This window comes from Anopheles aquasalis, chromosome 3 (assembly GCF_943734665.1).
Source record: "Anopheles aquasalis chromosome 3, idAnoAquaMG_Q_19, whole genome shotgun sequence".
In the NCBI taxonomy this organism is placed as follows: domain Eukaryota; kingdom Metazoa; phylum Arthropoda; class Insecta; order Diptera; family Culicidae; genus Anopheles; species Anopheles aquasalis.
Window position 1 is genome coordinate 4,352,501 of NC_064878.1, and position 22,500 is coordinate 4,375,000.

At 48.8% G+C, this 22,500-nt stretch overlaps 1 protein-coding gene across 4 annotated transcripts in view; it reads right to left on the reverse strand.

The window, feature by feature from the left end:
• The window catches only part of LOC126575714 (diacylglycerol lipase-beta-like), a 32,186-nt gene extending 9,809 nt beyond the window's left edge, over window positions 1-22,377 (reverse strand). The window contains exons 1-3 of one of the 4 annotated variants that reach the window (XM_050236554.1): window positions 22,353-22,377; window positions 20,081-20,793; window positions 11,985-12,217 (exon numbers count right to left, since the gene is read on the reverse strand). The gene's annotated coding sequence lies outside the window, so the exon portion shown is untranslated. The other 3 variants (XM_050236553.1, XM_050236556.1, XM_050236557.1) reach the window with 3 other exon arrangements.
• Between the last annotated feature and the right edge of the window lie 123 nt (window positions 22,378-22,500).

The window sequence follows — 22,500 nt, forward strand, 5'->3', positions numbered from 1 at the left end:
GCACGGGGTACCGCCGATCGTCGGCTTTATATATAAATATATGACAAGACCTGGGTTTGATCATAATTTACACAATTGCAGTGGCACGGGTATCGGACGCTGACCAAGCACCACACCAGACCAGACCCAGAGTGGTCACGGTCAAAGCGCTGGACCACTTGACCGTCCGTCCACCGGTAAAGCCGTGACAACGTGACGCGCCCGCCGCCCTTTTGCGCCCAGGGATGGAAGGGCGGTCCCAGAAGATCGGCCGAAGGGCGGCGGCGGCGCTGGTCAAAGGTCGCCGACAAATGAGAGGAAAAGTGGAACCGGAGACGACCAAAGGGGCGACACGGTGGCGTTGGCGGAATGCAAAATCGAAGCCGCTGCCCTGGGTGAGCTCGCTCGTTCATCATTATCATCATTGCCTTGCACGGAGCGAGAAAAAGAGAGAGAGAGAGAGAGAGAGAGAGAGAGATATGGATCACCTTAACCTTTGGTACGGCCACAGTGTGTGGTTACGGGGAGGAGGAGGAGGAGAAGGAGGTTGGCCAACCAACGCGCTAAGTACAATTACATTCTCTTCGATCTTCTATCGCACCCCGCACCTCCGTTGGGCGTCATGATGGGCTAGGCCACGTGTGCAAAGGAGTTTATTATGGTGTGCTGCTGCTGCTGCTGTTGACTTGACTTCTTGAACCGGCCACCCTCCTGTTGTTGCGCCGTTGGTTGGTTGCCAAGGACAAGGTGGATTACAATGAACACAACCTACTTACTAGCCCCCGCCGCCGCCTCCTTCATTGACAACTCCCTCCACTCTCCTCGCTTGCAACCACGTGCAATGGTTCGTTATTAATTTAGTGGTGCGCCGCAAAGATTATTGGTCACCCACCGTCCTGCCAGAGATGCTGAGCTGAACACCACCATCGTCGACCACACGTGAGCGTATCGCGTTCGAGTTTCCTTGAGCTTTCTTGTCCGTGGAAGCTTCGCCGTGATTGCGATTGTGGCTCGAGAAAATTAATTACAGAATAACAAAAAGGAGTCATGACCGGCATGGTCGGTCCGTGCTTGGCACGTGAGAAGCATCAGAGGGTAAAAGATGAAGACCGGGATTCCCTTTCCTATTCAGAAGAATCAATGGTGTGTAAGCATGACTTCAATCAAACCGTTTCTGTTTGCCTTTCATTGGCTTCTAATTAGTAAAGTGAGAGAGGAGAACATTCAACGGATGCTGGTTCTATAGAAATCGGTTGCTAGACGGACGCCGGTTGCTAGATTCGACCACAGGACGAATGAATTAAGATGAACACATTGTGATCTAAAGTAGTTATTGCATAAAACACTTAAATCATTTGTAAATGTTTGCTGCGTGACATGATGGATTCTCTAGAATCATTCTTTGTGCTTTATCGCGTTCGACTTCACGCCAAACAAGCGATTTCCACCGCACGAACTGTCCTTCAATGGCACGGCGTATAAAATAGTGCGCAACAGCGTAGCTTCGATTCCGATCCGCGGCGTAGATAAAACGAACAACACGAAAGCCGACGGCCATCTGGAGATTGAGATGCAAAACCATCTCTCTCGGTCCACGGCACTACGGCGGTTTGATGTGTGCTCCTGAAAAGTGTAAGTGAACGATGCCACAGTTTTTTTTTTACACTGCTCGAAGGATAATGATGAAAGGTCGACAAGACAGCTGACAAAGAGCGGTCGCGACCACGATATTCCGATATTGACGTGGCGCTAATGGAAGCTCAGCTCTGTAAAGGAAGTCCATCGTCGAGCATGGTTCGATCGCCTCTCGGCGAGGAAACACGAATCCTGCAACCAATCTCTGCCGTTGTGTAATCGGTTCGGGGCTTGAGATTCGATCGGGTGGTTTTTTTTTTTGTTGCGAGTAGCATCCCTCCGTGTCATGCAAGGCTAACCCCGGGTAAGTGAATAAAAACGGTGCGGTGCGAGCAAACGAGCTGTCAACGGGCAGTGGCCGTTTATGACGGTGCGAATTGTCGCAAGCAAAAAAAAAAGGTTTTCAGTTCAGACTTTTGAGGTGAGCTTGTACCTCCGTTGGTTCCATTGGAATCTGATGTACTTGCGTTCGCTAGATAAGCAAATGGCTTACAAGTTGCAAAGTAGTGGTCTATAGTGCTCCTTTTTTAATAGTAACGCTGCGAGTTTTGCTCTCTATAAGCTTTCTAGGATTAAACACGCGCAAATCGTTTGTGGAGCATGTTTTGGATTAGCAAAAAAACATTTTACTACGAATGTAGCTACTTAAAAAAAGGAAAAACCTGCAAGCCATTCAAAATACAGTGACTAATGCATCGTTAAAATTGTCTCAATTAAAAAAATGAAGCTTCACTTTATACCAACCGTTGACCATATGTTGCCACTTACGTGTGCGTGCGTGGGTCTATTTCTTTCAAGGTCCTAGGGAAGTCAATAAAAGCAACTTCACCGAAAAACATATAATTGGACGCTCTCGAGGACCCCAGATTGCATCATTCTCCTTCTCGAGGGTTCCGAATTCATCCACAAATCCTCCTTTCGTGACGACTCTCTGGCCACTCTAATTGGAGACAGCAACGCCGTCCGAAGATACCGGCGGACAGATACGGTTAATTTGATTTTGTGATCGTAAAAAAACAATTTCTCCCGAATCGTGTCCCCACGAACAGACGGCACGATGGCGATGTGCGGAGGCCACGCGTAGGACGTGAACAAGTGTGGAGCTCGACGACGATGAATCCCTGCGCTCCCTTGCGCTATTGTGCACGAAAATCGAAAGACGTCACTCGATCCCCCACTTCAAAGGCAATCGCACGCGGCATGGCAGCATCTTCGTCCTCTTTCAGCGACAAAAGGGACTTTGGTTCCAGCTCGTTTTACAAACTTTTCTTCTTGGTATGCTCTTGCGAGACGAGTTGTACAATCGCGTCGCTTGAAAGGATTCTCCTCTCCCTGATAGCTTATTCCTTCGTTCGGCAATGTGTGCCCGATGCTGGGCCGGATGTTTTTCACGGCACACGTGGGTGTGCACGTTCAGCATTTGATGCTACACGAGTCGTATCTCACGATTGCTGAAGTGGTTTGAATAATGTATCCCTACGGATGACGGTTCAACGTTGAAACTACAACTTCCGGAAGCCTCTAACCCGCACCAACAGCGGAGGCAGCGGAGTGGTGGAAATGTACTGTATTGAGTGGAAAAATTTCTCATCCCCCGCGGTACCCCCAACTCCCCCGAACACAACCCGGATACGGGGTACCGGTGGGTGGTTTTCTTCCACTTCCCGACGTGCCGGTAATTTAATCATAAAGAAATCCCCGCCAAGGCGTGTTAATGGATTCATCAGTTTCAACGTTCCGTTCGTCAGGTGGCCACGGCACAACACGAAACACACGGGATGCCGGCACCGAATGTCATACCTTCTGTACGGTGAGAGTGCCGCGCGTATGAGAAATAGTTCCGGGAACGGTACCGTAGAACAAGTTCTTCGAGTTCTCGATTACACAATGCATAGCGTTAAGCACTTCATTCCCTCGGTACGCTGAGAGTGGTAGTGGCAATCGGGGACTTCTTGAGAAATGATTAAACTTTAATGACACACGCGCGGTATTACAGCGAATGGCGCCAGTCATTAGGCGCCTTACACTGCATAAGCAATCCTTTGTGGTAGCTGAATTGAGATTTGAACATCGAAACAGAACAGAAGATAAGCTGAATGGCTGGAACACACTTAATGTCTTTGCAGCATGAAGGTCTTCATTTTTGTACAACAATAATAAATGTTACAGTCGTATTGTGCAATGTAATGTACGAAATGAAGGTAAATAATCTGTGGAAAAATTAAGCAACTTCAAGAGAAAACATGACATCGCAAGCAACCACCTCAGCGGCGATAGTTGTTTCTGTCCAATTCTGACACCGACCATCATCACCGCTACAACAACCACGCTTTACGTTCGCAGATTTTTCTCTACGTGCCACAGCACACAGCGCGTATACACCAGACCCCAAAAAGCCAGCCAGCCAGCCAGCCCACGTTGACGTCAATCGGGCGACCTAGACATGGCAAAGGTTGAAGGAGAGACGCGAGCCGGTGCACCGGGAGCTCCCGAAAAGTTTGCCAACACCTGCCCGGTAAAGCGGTAAGTCATCGTGCATTACTTCCACCGGGATTCATCTCTGCTCTGCCTGTCTGCAGTGCCGTTCCGTGCACTGTGGTGGCGACGTCAGCAAGCAATCGACCACCATCGCCGCCGCCGCCGCCGCCGCCTTCGTTGATTCAGATTTATTTTGCGTCAATTGAATGGAAATAAATTGTGAAATTAAATTAGGCAAAGTTTGGGCGGGTTCTCGGGTGTGCGCACGTACAGCAAGCACACGGACACACGTGAGACCACTCACTCTAGGGCATTTGGAGGAAAAGTTGAGATATTTATGTTTAAATTTGTACTATATAAACTGAGCATTATTAACGCTCGAAACAGATAAGCATAATGCTTCATGCCAAGCCCATAGCTTCATCAAAGCAAGCCCATAGTGCGATGAGTCCTATACCATCAGCATCACGAGACATCGAGCAACGAGTTCCGGTGCGGTCGTCGTCTTCGAGAGTGCGCAAGAAGAAGAGATGCTCGGTAGTTCCGCGAGCTCGCGCCCGCCACCACGTCGCGTCGTCTGTTTGTGCGAATTTGTGCAATTTGTGTGGTCCATACGGGCGCCTCCATCGTTGAGAGCATGATGGCAGCACGCGGGCAGAGCCGCGGGACGGTACTGCCGGTACATTGCAAAAGACGTCAAACAAGTTACGAGAGCGCTCATTGGGTCAGGGCACACAACTAAAAATTGGCGCACCGTGGTGTGCACGGTACGGTGGTGGTGGTGGTGGTGGCGCACTTGCTACTCCGTACATCATGCCACCGCCATCAACGGTGCTCGGATCGTTAAGAGAGGTGTGCTGGATGCAGGGAGTGGTGGCTGGCCTGCTTTACTTGAGTGGGGAGGGGATTACTTGAAGTGTTTTGTGCCTTTAAGAACCGAAGCTAGACGCTAGTGGTACTGCTTGGTACGCGACCGAATTCTAGGACAGAATATATGCATTAGGCCACCGGCCACTGGTGCTGCTACTGCTGCTATAAGCACCGACGAGACCGCCGCTTCTTGATGGCTTGACGAAAGAGGACTGTGATGAGTGCGATCGATGCGATCTCGTGATGAAGCAGCGAAAAGGCACACTGAAGCCCTGCGCCACGTACCGCAAGGTCAACGCGCTGTACACGGGCACGGGTAATCAACGGAAAAGGGACCCAGAGTGGGACGTCAACACCGTGGCCATTCCACGGTTTTGCTGAAGCGTACATACATCTCAATAGCGTTGCGATCCGCGACGGAGCCGTTCTGCAGGACGGCTGGCTTTCATCTCAATCAAAAGCCGTCCATCGCACAACCAAATCAAGCCGAACGACCCATTTGTCAGCAGCTCGGTTCTCTTCGCGGTGATTGAATGGGCTCCATCCGTCAATGGACTGCTACAATGTAGCCGCGGAAGGTGAAACAGGTTGTAAATCAATGGGAAAACAAAACAAAACAGAACGAATGTGACATGCACGCGAAGGATTGTGTGCAAAAAGGCCAAGTGAGGTGAATTTTATTATTCGGGCAATAAAATCTTCCTTCAATTAGCTTATCTGTCAACGGTGAGCTTTGATTGTCTATAAAATAAAACATGGATCAACCGATCAGATCATGAAGATGACAGTAGAAAGTTCTCTGGACAACTTTCGAAAAAAGAGACTGATTCATTATCATACCCTTGTTTTTGTTTTATAAGAAACATTCTAAAAGTTTGACTAGGAGACATTTTTTAAAGCAATTATTGATTTCAAAATCGGGTTCGTAAATAGAGAAATCGATGCAAAACATCAAGGTTTTGCTTTTTGGTGCTGCTGAGAGGGTGGCTCCCTCTTTAAACCGTGCAAAATCGACCATAGGACACGTTTTTGGCCGCGTAAAGGCAAGAAACAATGCCCGCCCAATTGTTTGTTTTTTTTGTGGCCAAATTTAGCTTCGTTTTGGATGGAGCACACTCTGGTCGTTTCACAAAGTAGAAGAAACAACTAGCGTCATTGTGGTTGTGATTGATCGCAAGTCATATTTCTCGTTGAAAAGTGTTATAAATTACGAATATTACGAATTTTAGAAAAGAAATATGATAGTTAATCATCCGTTCAACGGTTTAAAGCTCTAGCTTATGACAGAATTCAACAAGATATCATCAAATGATGATCTAAACTCATAAACCAGACATTCTACCAAACCAATTCGCTTTTATTCTGTTCCGAATGGATCATTCATTCAAATGAAATGCCAACGATCCACGTTCATAATTAAAAGAAGAAAAAAAATCACCATCAAATCAAAGATCAACAGATGGCCGGACACACTTGAAAATGAAACCACTCGAATCACTTGATCGCGTTTATTTAATTTCATACCGGCTGCTCCGAACCTCTGGGTCCGTTCCGATCTGTAAAGAACGCTCAGCGATCTCGTCATCGTCCTCCCCCCCAAAATCGGATTGGCTGCTGGGCACACCGAACAGACAAAGATCGCGCGTTTCCTCGCCGTTAACCATTAGTCATAGGCCGGCATGCAAGAGAAGAACCAGCTCCGGGCGAAGGAAGATTTCGTAAGAACACCGCACCAAACCACACCAACCACTTCGCAGCCGAGTGCGGTTTGCGAAGCCCCAAAAGGGCATTACAGACAGGCTGGTAGGCTGGCAGGCAGACAGCAGTAGCAGTTCGTTCGACGATGTAACTGAGGTACCCGGAGCCGGAGCCGCAGCCGCAGCATTTGTTTGTGCAAGCCCAACCAACAGAGTTTACAGATTTCGAAATCCATTTCCAATCCGCGGTGCGATGCGAGCGGTTCAGCATCGGCCAAGGTCAAAGCGTCGAGCGTCAGCGAAGCATATAGCCCCATCTAGCCCTCCCTCTGCCTTTCGAGTTTTCGTTGCTGGTGCGTGCTTGTGTTCGCTCGATGGCCGCCAGTTTAAATTTTCTCGCCCTCTCGAGATTGAGTGATTCCAAAAACCGATGCGATGCCAACACGGCCTGGGATGCTGGGACGCTGGATTCCGGTGGTGCCCAAAATGTGGTCAATCGCACTTCACTTCGCCATTGCCAGAGCAATGCTTCATTTCGAACCGTTGCCTTTAATTTATCTACGATGTCACGTTCACATTATGCAGACGGAAGCGACGGAACGCCAGGAAGAAGTTCCATTCTTCGGTTCGCGACTCCGCGAGACGGATCAAACGGGATTTTCGCGCTGATTTCGATCGTGATCGTAGCACCAATGTCGCTTAGTATTCATAAGCATGAAAACCGAGCGACACTGAAGAGGCACCACCCACCGAGTCTCGTTAATCATTCTAGCGATGGACAGCAAACAACCGGCCACCAATCACTCACTCGGCCGTAGCGTCACCAGCATTACTACGACACCGTGAATGTCGTTGTGATAAACATGTCGCATGTGCCACGGGAACTGACCGCGAGCGTAAACAATAGCGCACTGGCAAGCAAGCGGTCGATTGGCTTGGGCGTCAACCTGTCCTGACACTGCTCACGCTTCCGCACCATGCGTCCACTGGATGGTCACTGGCCCGATTGAACTACGCACGATTACACATACGGGGAACGTGCGGCAGAAATAGCCATTCGACGAAGTTGCCACGTAGCTCCGATGTTACCGGTAATCGATCGCCACCGCTGCCCATTCCCCCCTCCCCGTGACGTCATGATGGACGTGGTAATGTGACGCGTGCGTGACGCTTGGCAAAAAAAACCGAAGCGATGACGGAGGTGGACACGCGGTGTCTGGTGTGTGTTGCATCGGCTCCCCCCTTTCCTTGCGGTTCCGTTCCGTGATGAGTTATTAGTTATTCAGAGCAGAAATCCCCGCGCCGCCCTCTACTGGGTGGCAAACGGTGACGGAATTATTCATTGAGAGGATGGTGGTGCCAGAAGTTTAATGCCAGCGTGCTCCGTACGCGTACGCGCGTCGCTTTGTACTTTAAAGCGATCTAATGTGGGAGCGGATCGAATGTTATTTGAAATTTTAATCAGTCAGAACACGTGTCCACGCTGCTACGGTACTTCTGAAGGAGGAAGCCGGCCAAAAATCAAAAAAACCAAAGACCACAGGGAAAAGGAACCGGAAGCGCGCAGGTCTTGAATACCAACGAGAGCGGGAGAACAAAGAAAACAAAAACATGGTGTAGCAACATATCGTGTCTGAACAGCTCTGATTCTCAGTTAATGACTTTTCGTGGGTCCAAGAAAACGATTCCCGTTACAAAGTCTAGACCCAAGAGGATTGTAAGGTCGTTTCTGCAACAGAAAGTCAGTCAGTCCCTCACCGAGAAGAATTGTTGTGAATTAAACTCAAAGCAAGAAGAAAAATCATGTGAAGGTCCAAGCAATCTTGGAAGCAATTTAGCTACGGAACGGGTATGAATCACAGTTACCTTTGGTTCATCCAAAACTTAGAATAAAACGTTATCGTGAACAGTTGTGCCCCGAAGTATTTGCAGTAATTATGTAAGTGCAACCCATGTCCAGGGTCTCAGTTTCAGTATTAAGACTATCTCACCAATCCCCCCAAGACGGAATCGATCACGGAAGCGGTCCTTTTTGGCGACGTATTGGTTTGAACGGCTTGAACACGGCAGCCCACGGAACGGATAAGACGACGGCTAGGTGTGAACTGCCTGAACGCGGCTACGGCTCTATCATCACCCTTATTGCCAGTACCAGGAGAGCTTGATAAGATTCGTTCGATCCATGCTACGAAATACCACGTCGGTGCACCAGTAGCACGTTGTGTGCCCTGACTGTGGCCTTAGTATCAACCGGATGTGCCCTAATGGGATGAAATTGACGTCCGAGCCCGTCTAGACCGAGACGGTGAGGATTAGGCACCAGAATTCGATACAACAAACTGCGCGGGGTCCCGAGAGCAACACTCTCGTCTTGTGCTTGTGCGTGAGGTGAGCGAACAGAACCGTCGACAAATGACCTTCTCCGTTCTCAACTCAATTGGCCTGGGAAACGGGAGTAGTCACATCGTGGTGGCATCATCTCGGGTGCATCACACGCTGCTCAATGATAATTTATTGCCACCGGAACCACCGGTGTTCCGTTGTGACGGAACCGCTGCTGGTCAATGTGCATCGTCATCGTGAACATTCGGTTCTCGGTTCTCGTGAAGCACTAAATTAACTCCGCCTCGTTGCGCTTTTCCAGTGGTTTGATAGATAATCGCGTACGCCCTGATAGCCGCCGGTGGTTACGGCACTGGCATCGGCAACGCATCTACGTCAGAAGGCGCAAACGGTATCTGATGGTAGCTTCCCATGGCGCTCTCGCGCCCCTAGAGCACCAACCCGTACCGATGCTTATCAGTCGAATATTTGCCGAGTTTAAAGTCCACACAGAAGCCACACGCTGTGGAGTGGAGTGGGAGAGGTAGATAAATTGAATTACTCTGCCTCGGCTCACCAGGTGCACTTGTTCGTGTTCGACAACAATTGAGTTGTGTTTCAGTGTGGTGTGGTGCCACTGTAGGCCCTTGAACGCATATGCGAACGCTTTGAACACTTTTGCAACATTTCGTGCGGAAGATGCAACACACCGGAAAAGAGAAACGCACGCACGCACGCACGAACGTTCGCACACTGAGAATGCACACTTGGATTGGATTCCTGGCAGACTGTCCTTGGCAAGCAAGAGGACGATGACGGGGAAATGATAAACTCACGACATCGAGGTTGCCTGGGACAAGGACGGTTTGTGCTACGGTTTGGGGTTCAAATATATTGACCCGAGACCCGGGAACCCAGTCTCGTTCGCCGTCCGCCGGGCGTAATCAATTATCGAACAGTCGACCGCCGTCACGCTGTGGTTCTTCTGCTGCTGCGAAAGTCGGTGAACCAGCGAGCACGGTGAGAAATGTGTTTCGATGTTTTTCCTGCCTTGCGCGATGATGCGATTTATCACATTAGCTATCCATTTGGTTTACCCACTTTCGATTGCTTCGTAGAGGGTTATTTTTTGTGGTTTATGGACAACATTTTGTTTTCGGAAATTGCAATCAAGAGTGGTCACTAAAAACTGTAGCTCCTTTTTCCTATCATTGAGTACGGGGGTTTTTGTCTTCCATTTTCCCGTTTCTTTTTGTCTTTTACAAACGGTTCACTCAACAATTGAGGTAAGCGATACTTAGTATTGAAATATGTATTACCATTTCATTACTTACTTATCCCAAACACCACTTTTCAGTCTTCAATTTCACTTAAAGTGTTTTTCTTTCGTAAAAAAAATATCTTAATTTTTGCAAGAGCAAATCCTCACTGCAAATTACACTTGACGCGGTTTCTCTTCGCGAACTCATGCACAGACGCACACAAAAAAAAATTGAAAGCCACAACCAAACGATAATTTAATAGCTACACCAACAATTGGAGAGGATGATTATGGCCGTCCGCGTCCCGGAAGGTTAGACCTTGCCCGGTACTACCAGCGCAGCGTTAATAATCCTTTCGTGCTGTACTCAGCGAACGAGCGTAAGCACGGGCCAAAGGTGCCGGTCGAATGAGTGTACTGATCGCTTCTAATAACACCACAGCGCGCCGAGGGCACCCTAAGTTCATGCCTCATCACATGGGCTAGAGGGTGGCAAAGGGAATCACGCCTGATGAGGGAATTCCCACCTCCCTCGACGCTTTTGCTGTCTGCCGGTGCTGAATGCGGAACTCTCGGATCTGGACACCCCGCCACCCCTTCTGGTAGCGATTGTAAATTAAGGACGGACGATAAAGAGAGCGGTACGTTACCGTTCACCATCCTTACGAGCGCCAGGTTCTAGGAAGTGTTGTCCGAGCACTTGCAAGAAAGCGCAAGCAAAGGACACGGAAGCATGTGATGCAAATCGATCAGTTATGATACTCGTGCCTCGTTGTTGTCGTTCCTCGAATCCGTGGCCAGTACTTACGGGGCTATCATTATAGAAGGCTGGCTATTTGTGAGGCCACAAATGATACGTTCACATATCGCAGACTGGAGATTGTGACCAACTTTTCTGATGGTCCTTCGTTCATATGCACAGTCCTTGTGCTTCGCGGTAAGTGGCGAGCAAACTCGGAACTACACGCAAGGTCCTAACCAACACACCATACCAGTGGCCGGCAATCTACGCAGATTGTTTGACTTTCGGCAAAAGACAAAGAACGAGAACGGAAGCGGGAACTGGAGTATCCTCGAGCCTGTTCATTACATAATGTTTTCATCTGCGCCTCAGCCCGCCAGAGGCTCCAGAAGTCTCCCCACCACCCCCCAGGCAAGGCGCATAATTGCACGATAAACGGTACGCAAATGAGATGCTAAAAATATGGAGCACACGCAGCAGTGCTCGGAATGATGATTGAGATTGCGGATTGCGGGGGCGCGACTACATTAAGAGCCAATTATGCGGCACCCACGGCTTTAGCTGGAGGCCAAAAAGGAAGCGCTTTGCGTGTCGGCGAAGTTGCGAATGAGTAGCGGGTGTTGTCCTTACAGTAGCCAAGGGGTATTATTTTGGAAACGTAAGAATGATCTATTTGTGCAGATTGAAGTGCGCAAACGAGAGCTGCACGTGATTGTGGGTTTCTTTGGTCACAACAGGGGCGCACAGCTGGGGATAGAGCTGAAGAGGTCCTCAATGCCGAGTCGTGCCGCCCTGAGACACAAAGACGTACCGCTAATATTAGATGCGGATAAATTTGGCACATAAATTTGCATATCAGAGCAGCGGCAGCAGCAGCAGCAATATGGTGTAGCTATTTTCGGTGATAGTTTGCCCGCAACCATTTATGATGAAGCAATAAAGGGCGCCATCGAGTCAGCCACCACCAACCACCGTGGCCATCGCCACTAACGCTACTTACCTCGGGTAATCGTTTATCACTGGCGTCAGTACCAGACTCGTCAAATAAGTGTCACTGCTGCTGCTGCTGCTGCTAGTGCTATGTTATTGTAGCGATGCTCTCGTATAATGTTCGTGACCAACAACGCACTCATAACTGTCGCTCACCGTTGCGCACGGCGCTCGGTTCGTCCTGATGCCGCTGCTGCTGCTGCTGGTCGAATAATCGTTCGTTCAATTTTCCTCATCGGAAAGCTACAAAGGACGAAAGAGGAGAGAGGAGAAGAACAGCTTTTAAAAATGTAATTAACGCGCGTTCGGCAAAAAAAAAGAATACCGCAAGCAACAGAGGCATCCGCGAGCGATTAATTGGATTTTTCCCGTCACGCTGGTCAACGGGTTTATCGGCATCATTTCGGGCCGTCGGATGGCGGCATTATGCTTGAAGCATAAAAGAGAGCACCATGTGGCTTGTGCTTGTAGCGCCGGTTGATGAATGAATGAATAGTAATGAAATGAAGAGCAACCAACATCCTTGCAAATAGTCCATTAATAAAATTGGTCGCCCGGGTCCATTCAACCTCTGTTTTGGTCGTTCATGCGAGTAAATCCAATGATTACTGATTAGGGTGTTAGAATATTGACGTTCTTTATTACCAGTATGTTGCATAAAGCAAACAAATGAAGCATTTTTCTGGACCTATCTATTCCAGCAGCTCCTTTTGATGCATTATTTATCATTCTGGAGTACAAATTATTACAATAGAGCGGAATTTGTCCGCTAAACATGTTAAACTACATGCTAGGAAAATATGAAAATTGCATCGCATCCACTTCCTTGCTCACTGGAAGCTTGCAAGAAGCCAAATGTAATTTTCGCCAATCAATCGGTGGTTTTTTCTGCTACACCGTTTAAACCATTTTGCAATTCAATTTGACCATCAAGTGTAACAACGTTAACCGTTAAAGGGGGCCGTTGGATTGCGTTTCAAATGACTCTATACATCAACTGCCAATCCTGTTAAATTGTTCGTCACGAACACGGTTCGCGATTCGCGAACACGGTTCCCAAACACTTCCCGTGCTTTCGTGCAGCACAACGCCCATCCGTTAGCGTAAGTGCATGGGGCATGGCGTACACCACACTTAATAACTTCCCCGGTGGCGGTGTATCACATTATTGTGCAGGAGAATAATTTATCACCCCAAATTACTCCCCCGCCCGAGTTGCCCATTACGATTCGAATGGACTTCTGTGTCGCATGGGTATGGCCTTCGCGACCCAAGCTGGATTGAAATCCGATCAATACTATCCCCCCGACCACCCGACCACCATCTCGCGGTATTGGGATGGGAAAATGCATCAGCAAAGGAACATAAAACGGTACGCCTTGTGGTGTGATCGAACCCACCAACCATCCAAACGAATAACCGGGCGACATTCCTCGTTGTGGCGTACGCGTAACGGGGCTACGGTGAACGGAGCCCGAGTCAACCGACCGGACATTCACTCGCGTTCCCCCGCGTGTTGAGGTAGGTTTTTCCTTTTCGACGTCGACGGTTTTCCTTTTCCAAGCACCTCGCATCGCAGCAGTCCGTGGCTACCGGTTCGTGTGGTTCGATGTTTGGTTTCGCTTTCGATGGATTCGCTGATGGAGGGAGGAACGTGCGTGTTATGGAGTGTGACTAAAAGGCTGCACGGACACTTTAGTGTTGGGGGACGGATTTGGAATGGAGCTTTTTCGATTTTAAAACCATTGGCCGCGTCACCACAAGAGACCCAGCATGGTAGCGCAGCTACCATGTTTATGCAAATCTGTGCAGATCTCTGCTTCTGTTTTTTTTCTCTTCTTCTCTTTTGTATCAGCGATTTTTGTGGTTTCGTCTAAACGATGTCAGCAGCATCGACTTGCGAGAGAGAAAGAGAGGAAAAAAGAAGCACTCCAATTTGCTAGCCACAAATATTTAACGCATATCCAACCGATAAACCAATTCGGATTTATCGGGACGGAATGTTTGATCAATAAACGAGTTCAGGATTGGTTTGTTTTCCGGGTTACAGTATTGTAGCGGAAGGATTTATGTTTTATGCTGCCAAACAAATCACACCAGGGCACGAATAGCGAGACTGCAAAAAGAACGTGCGTAGTGCGTTTGCGAAAGGAACGTGCGTAGTGCGCCTTGGAATGGCTATCATTACACACTCTCTCTCTCCCTTTCTGGAGACAGTACGCGGATAGCACATACGATGAGCAGCAGATAAAATCCGAAAGTGCTCGGGCAAAGAACGGATCGTTTGCTGAAGGTGGTGGATCTCGTTCAAAAACCAGCCGAAAGCCAAGGAAATCGGGAAAGGAAATGCTGTGCGCCTTGGAATGGCAGGCAAACGACCTGAAGGACCTTGAACAGAGGCTGTGCACTCTCTCTCTCTCTCTCTCTCTCTCTCTCTCTCTCTCTCTCTCTCTCTCTCTCTCTCTCTCTCTCTCTCTCTCTCTATCTTTATGGTGCAGCAGAACCGGATAGCCCACAGAAATAGCACGATGCAAAAACAGACACAAGAACGGACGACGGTAAAGCATTGGTCTCGAAACCACCAACGGACCAAGGAAATCGGGAAAACGAAATCCTGTGTGCCTTGGAACGGCAGGGCAATGGCAGAGTTTCTGAATGGCCTTCAGATTGCGGTCATTGCAGGCCCGGCAGATGACACCGCCATGTACCAGAGAGCGAGCGGCAATCGCAAATTGCAACGAGAATTGTCTCGATGAATCGAGAAATTGTGCGTGCAGGCAGGCGGGCAGGCAGCAATCATCGTTCTTGTCATCATTGCACACAATTGGTAGCTTCTTCTGTTGGTCGAGCGTGGGATTCCATCGACGCGCGCTGCCATTTGTTGTAGTGGACAGAAGCGAACACGTTTAATGGAACTCGTTGCTCTCTGCAAAGAATGATGGAGGAAAGGCCTCGGTGGTTCTCACCTCAAAGGCTAATGCTTAAAAATGCTCTCTAGGAACCACCTTTTTTACAGGCGTCTGGTATATGATACGGCATAAGATTCGGCATACATTCATGCCTTCCTAAATTTGATGCCATGGATGAAGTTTTAAACAAATCTACACCAAAACGCAAGCAAATATTCTTGAAAAGTTGTAGTTTAATATGACATTCACTTGAGAAAAATAAGTTGAATGGTTTCTTCACAAAACATTCGCCAAAAATGAGCCTCTTTTGGCTCTTGCCGATTAAGCCACTACAGCTTCTGCAATAATGCGCGCCCCTTTACAACACTTGAGTAGCTTGTTGTGCAGTGTAGGATTTTTATTATCGCTTAAAAATCACTCCTCATTATTGGTGCGATGTAAATCTGTCACTGCAACTGTTCAATCTGTCCAGCAGTCGAATAAAGCAATATCGCAATAAGTACAGCTGCATCATGCACCCCTTTAACAGTCACGCCAATACCCGTGCTACCGTTCAATCCAGTCCAGAACGGTCGTTTACTTTGCAAACTGTGTTGGCTCTCCGCCTCCCCCCCCCCCACTACACCTTTGCACCTCACGATGCAAGACGAATCCGTTCTATCCGACACATGTTCTACGATTGCGTTCGTATGTATAATAAAGTGTCTCTCGCTGGGCCCTTCTCGCTCGTCACACTGGTTTACCACTCCTCCCGGTGGGCACTTCATTGAAACGGCCTTCCCAGCTACCCCTGCAGCCCATGATGCACCCCCTCGGCCGGACTGGCCCTTCTCCTCAATTCTCGATATGTACAAACGCATACGAACACCGGGCATATGCTACTAGATGTCGCTAGATTCCGATGGATTGCAACATACTAACGTTCCGGCTGCACATTGCGCAATGATGAATTCTTCTCGGTACGGTCTCCGGTGCAGCGGAAAACGAGTTTACCCCTCTCTCTACCACTGTTTTCCCTCCCTGAGGGGGGGGTGGTACGGATTTTCACCATTTATGCGACCGTCCGTCTACTAGCGGCCGCACTCCAATCACCGATCAGCACCGTACGCCAACGGCGCTGCATGGCCTGGAGGTTCGTCGTCGCGTTATGCTGGTACAACTTGTGAACGTCGTCGTGCTGGTCGCGCACAGCATAACTTCTTCCAGATAATAACAATAATAAATTGCCTCTCGCCGTGCGTCGTGGATTGACATCAGAATGAAATGGAGGAGAAAAAAAAACGACCGCCGCTCTCTGTCCGTCCACCAGCGAGGGGTGAGTTGGTGCTGGTTTATGGCTTAAGTTCATTCAATCCAATTGGTTCGCGTATTCGCTGCCATCGTACCGACGACCGCGGTTAAGAGAGGAGAACGGTTTTCCAAGACGTCATAATGCTCTTATCATTGTCGAGGTTTCACTTCACTTTTCCTTGCATAGTTTTCGCTTCTCTCGGTCTCTCGTTTTCCTTTCCTCAAGTTACAAAGTCCTTGTAAACTGCCCACCAGGGACCAAGGGAAAGGTCAGAGCAACAAACTGCTGCCCAACAACGCCAGTAGAGGGCAAGCAAAGCAAACAAAGGCGCACACTAAAGCTACAGATTTATCTCTCACCCATTGAGCAGCGGCATGAGTAGCAGTAGCGCCGGCGAATCGATTTTATGAAAAGAATACAATGGGGGAATTTTCTCCTCGGACGATATGTTGACCCCCACGCGCGTGGCCATGGGCAGACACTTCCGTCGGCCGATCGCTTGAATTCGCTTCAATTCCAGGGGCGAGATTAGAGCCGATGAAGCGTGTGCATTCTAGCGTGCAGTAAAAGGAGCAGCAGCTGGCCAACACCGGCTGACCAGGCTTTCGTTCTTGCTCACGCCGACAACGCTATATCTCTTCATTCGAAAAACGATACGCTGTCCGGGACCGAGTGGATGGGCGGCGCGTATTTTATACCCCTCTCCCCTCTGGTGGGGCGACTTTTTGCAAGTCACGACCGGCCATAAGTCAGGCAGCAGATAGCGGCCGGGATCAGACAAAAGGACCAAAGGAAAACAAACGGATCCGATAATCTGGCAGCGATAGCATTATCGAACTGCTGTTTGGACACTGCTGGTGGTGCTCAATCCGTTGTTTAAACGCTCCTTTCGTGGCGTGGCTCCAATGGAAGCGAGGATGTCCCATGATGTTGACGAGTTGACAACTGTGCTGACAACATTTGGGCATAAAATACATACACGGTGTGCTTCAAACAACCAATACGGTGGTGGTGCGTGGTGCGCGTTGCTCGATCAACGCTTGTATCAACATTGTGGGCAAGTGGTTTAGAAACAACAAACAAAACACATGTTTGTATACACGGTGCTGCGCCGTGTTTAGGGCAACCAGCCAAGATGTTTGGATTGTGGTATGGATTCAGCGCGGGAAAAGAACTAGAGCTTATGGGTGCTTGATTGTCGATGCTTTGTTTGATTACACCGGGAAGTGAAGCCTCAAGGTCGATCCTCTAATTGGACAGATGATCCTCCGACTTCTCTTGAAGGTCGTTATGAAAAAAATCTTCTAAAAGTCACAGAAACTGGCGAGAACTTTTAAATCGTCGACGACAAACTGTTTGTCACGGGGCCGTTAGCTAATTTTTCCTCCATATTTATCCAACAATCCTACCTATCGCCAGGAGTCTGTTGTACGTTGAGCTCCCTGGGGCGGTTTTGTTAGCGGCCTGGCAACGAGATGTTGCGGAAGTTAGATGCGGGAAGACGGGCGAAGGTAAAAGACGTGCGCTGTGGTCAGTAATGAAACGACGGAAGGCACCATCAGCATCTCTTACAGCACACTTTGCTTGCGCTACGGTGATGTAACGATCGAAGCGACAGAGAGATAGAAAGAGGGAGAGAGAAATATGTTGCTAACAAGCTGACGTGGACTACGTGTGAGAGAGAGACATTATGCAGGCGCAAGTACTTCCAGGATGTAATCGAGCGATAGGGATCGTAGTCCGTATTTGAACGGTATGTATCTAATGTAATAACGTGCATTAGCCGATCGCTCAAGTATTTTACAAACGTAAGGATGACAAAGAGCTTGTAATGATGGATATTATGAGAGTTATTGGATTTATTTTTGCAAGAAGTTGATGAACAAGAAGCCGTTATCGATCGGTAGATAAAACAATCAAAATATTCTGGACGAATATTTCAATTATATCTCCATGACCAACACTATGCCAAGCGTAAACGGCTGAATCATCGCCGTCTTGTTCGCTCTGATCGACCACCTTGTGCGCCAAATGAGATGCCGATGTACTGAAGTTCTTGTTTGATCACCTGGAACGAGTTCGAGTGGCTTCTTCTATTCACTATTCTTGCCGTACAGTTTAAGGCGCAGCGAAGTTCCTGGCTGTGATCGTAACGGTGCCGGAAATGGCCGGGAAATCCCCAAAGCTCTTGTTGCCCTCAAAACCTGACCAAATCCACTTCGCTCGAGCAGCATCACTTCTTCGTCTTCAACAATCGTCCTCCTCATTCAACCCCATTTTCTCTCTCTCTCTCTTCCACAACACAGACTATTACCAGCGGTGGATGTTGTACATTTTTGGGGTTATTTTTCGCAACTACACTGGCGCTACGCGGCCCCCAATCTTTACTACTTGCGATGCGTAATAGTTTGCTGTACTTATTCATGGTCTTTGGTATGATAATCATCCGATCGCCCTGTTGGAACACAGTGACGCAGCGAAGGAAACGAAGATGCGATGATTCGCTTGGAGTTCGAGGCTCTCTACCGGTGCTTGCTTTTCGCGGCCCACGATCCACGGTTGGATAATTAGCGGCACCGATAGCATGAGCATAAAATTGAACGCCCGAGGTCAAAGGTCACGGGGAACACGGAAGCGGAGGCACGGCCGCAAAAGCAAACAATTTTACAAACCTGACGCACCGAATCCATACCGGTTAGTGGCCATTGAAGCCGTATTCCCGATGAGCCTACAAAGGAAGACGGCAATAACCAAACAGCGATCTGCCGCTTTGACCTTTTACGATGCGCCTGACTATCACTCTGGCCTTCATCACAGAGCTCTCTGCACCATCTGCATGTTAATATTGAAGACGAACAGGGGCAACAACTTGCTTCCTTCCTCCCAAAGATGGAATGAGAACGAAGGAATGCTGAAAAGAAGTCTTGGAGTGTGACCTTGAAATGTGATAACGTTTCGATTTGACGTTTTTGGCAGACTTCCTTTTTTGGATTTTATCAATAATTTTCTCTTTATATTCTGCTGCTAAATGCACTTCCCCATTCAAAAATTTACGGTCTCTGTATTATACCAATTGCTTTATCAGTTAGTTTGGATGAATGAAAGGCAACTCAGACCTCAGAAGAACGATCGATCCCGTTCGATCAGTTCGCATGCTCGCAATCGCGAAAGGTCTCTCTTACCGTCTCACCTTTTAAGTCTCAAGACTGTCTTTCCTGTCTTCGTACTTCGTTACTTCTAGCAGCCTCGTTTGCAGCCTTTTGACCACAAAGCAGCACTCCTCCCCTTCACTTCTCGCCACCGCAATTGGCCGTGTTCAAATAAAAAACCCGTTTGACACCAACCATCTGCAGCCACCGCATCGGAGAGCAAAAAACAAAGTGAGGGAAAAAAGTGCAAAACTGGTTCGCCGAGGGGTTGTGATATGGTATGTTTTGATGCGCCTCCCGGTGGTACAGATACGATTTGCAGTCGATGCAAACCACAGTGGGACTCGCTTCAACTCTGCGCGACTTTAGCATAATAGCTGATGGGATGGGCTATCATTCCGATTGCCAATCGTCTCGTCACATAATGCTTTGCAGCTTCCGTAGCTACAACAGTCTGAGGTGACGGGCGACAGTAGCAATTTCCGTTGCCAAGGTACTCCTCGAGTTGTTTGCCTCAACGCAAAGTGTTCTCTGGCGATATGGTGTTCTAGTAGGCCCTTGGATGTAGTACACTCGAGCATATTTTCTCAGTAAACCTTGCTCAGTATGTCGGTTTTAATCGCAGTAATTTAGAAGCTTAGTGTTCAACAAATTAATTTATATACTAGATGTGTTTTGCAATAAATTGCCCTATACTGAACTATAAATTATTATTACCAAGTGGCCATTTTAAGCGATAGACAGCATCTCCACTAACCTTTGCGATTTTCGTCGTCGTCTTTAATGCTCGTCGTGCCGATGCTTTCAATGGATGCTAAAGCTCTCCTCTTTCTTTCTCCTCGTGCAGCACACTACCGCACCGCGTGGTTCACTTTGCCGTGTACTCCTTTTTCCACCCCGTTTGCTTTCACTTTACCACTTCATACCCCCTCCCGCCACCACCCTTCCGTGACTTCCTCGTGCGTTTTCCCGCAGCACTTCTATTTTCATTTGCTGCTACTACTTACACACAGAGATCACTCATACGAGGCCCGACCATGCACACATACACGGGCACACGTACAAAGACACACACCTGGGCACAAACACAACACTACGAGTGCGGACGCCTTTTGGGGCGTTGTGGCTCTCAACTGCTTGGCGCGAGGTTCGACGACTCACGGCACGGCACGGCCCGGTGGTCGTCTCATGCGTCGTCTTGCATCGAAGACCCAGACCCCTTCTTCTGTATCAAAGCACACGCAGCACACAGCACACACTGAATACACACTCTATTGCTTATTACACTACTTTTACTTTGAACGTTTCGTACCGATTTCCCGCCACGCCGCACCGCACTGCACTGCACTGCATCGACTTGCTAATGGTGATTGTGGTGTTGCTGTTGCTGTTGCTGTTGCTGGTGATGGTGGTGGTGGCGATGGTTGTTGCAGCAAATGCGCGCGAGGCCTTCACAGCACCGCCTTCAGCCTGTTTTTGGGGAGATGGAGCGAATGGAGCATTTTACTTACTTCTCCTCTCGACCACACGACTACAGAGCATTCAGCGATCATTTGCGATCGCTACAGACCCCCTTCCTTAACAGTCGCCGACCGCAGATGATCATGTTGATGATTAGGTGAGCAAATGGGAAGGGAGGAAGCGACCGGTGGGGGTGTCATGGACCATTCCTTGTGACGACCAGTTCGTGGTTGGAAAAACCATTCGCAAAGAAAAGCAACCCATGGCTAACAGGCACGGGGCTACTAGATCGCCATCACGCGGGTACTTGTCACACGGTGTCGCATCCTGGTTGTTTTGGGGATTGCTTCCGCCATAACAGAGGTCAGCATTCTCTTAACGCCTCGTTTTTCACACTTTCCCCTCCCCAGCCCGGGGGGCTAGCGCTTGTTTGAGTCATTAGCAAGGGGCACACTTCTTCATCGAGAGGTGCGGACATGATGTTCGATCACGGCTCCAGTGAAGAGAGAGAAGAGCAAAAAAAACAGCAGGTAATCCGCAGTACCAAAAAAAAACTGTGAAACCAACGCGACACGACGTGGACGTCAAGCAGGTTTGGCAAACGGAGTGTTGGCTTATGTCGATTATATGAAATATATATAAATATTCCGAATAGAACGAATCAAAATTCCTAACCAGTAGCAGGGCTGGCATGCGGAAGAACTTGCTTCCTGCTGGGTGTGCTAAACAAGAATTTGGAAAACCGGCCGCTCGCTCCCTTACAACACCTGGCGCGACTGACTCGTCTACCTTCTTCGGCCCGATCAAGGGAGCCCAGATGAAAACAGAATATGCGTCTCGCGTAATTCTTAACTCATCTTGTTCAAGGCGCCCACCCGAGAAAGGTACAAACACAATTGCCCCTCCGGTCGGATCTTCACCGGAGATTTCTGTGCTTTCTCTTCACACCTGGCTAACCCACTTCGTTGTATGCACGCACACATCGTAGGGGTCCGAACGTGAAGAAGTAGAGAAAGCGTAGCGCGCACAGACGGTATAGGAACGTAAACATGCTGGTTCTGCACTGCGTTGCATCACGCGGAACGTCGCCGGTTCAACACTCCAACAGCTGATTCTTTCCACGAATACCGGAAGTGCTGGCAGGCCCACTAGGCATGCGATTCGATGCGGTCGCTAAGCACATCGTTCCGTGGTAACGAGCTCTGCATATTACACTATTGGCTCTACGTTGAAGAAACAGTTAAGAGATCATTCGTTCGGGGTCTCAAAACGCCAGCACACACCCGTTCTGTGTGGGCGAAAGTACACAAAAACCAACACGGCACGGGGGCACGAATGGGGCGGCAAAAAAGAACGGCCGTTACCGCCTTTAACACTAAACTCTTTCAATCCTTGGACAATCCTCTGTTTCCACCTTATTCCAGAACGGCAGCACGTGCGCACTACTCGGAGGCTGAGAGAACAATAATCCGGTGACGGGCACCGGATGGCGGATATACTAGTTTTACGTTAAAAACAGTAAGCGCGCAAACAGAACCAGCGGAGCGACGCCTCGAAACGTGACCTACCCGTTCCGTTGTCCGTGGTCGTTTTGGAGCTTTTCTTGATGCCGTTGGAGCTTTAACTCCCACTGTAGCACGTGCCGGTGAGGCATACGTGCCGAGTCCACATCAAATACCAGCGACGACGCGCTGATTCTTATTTGCTGGTTAAAGT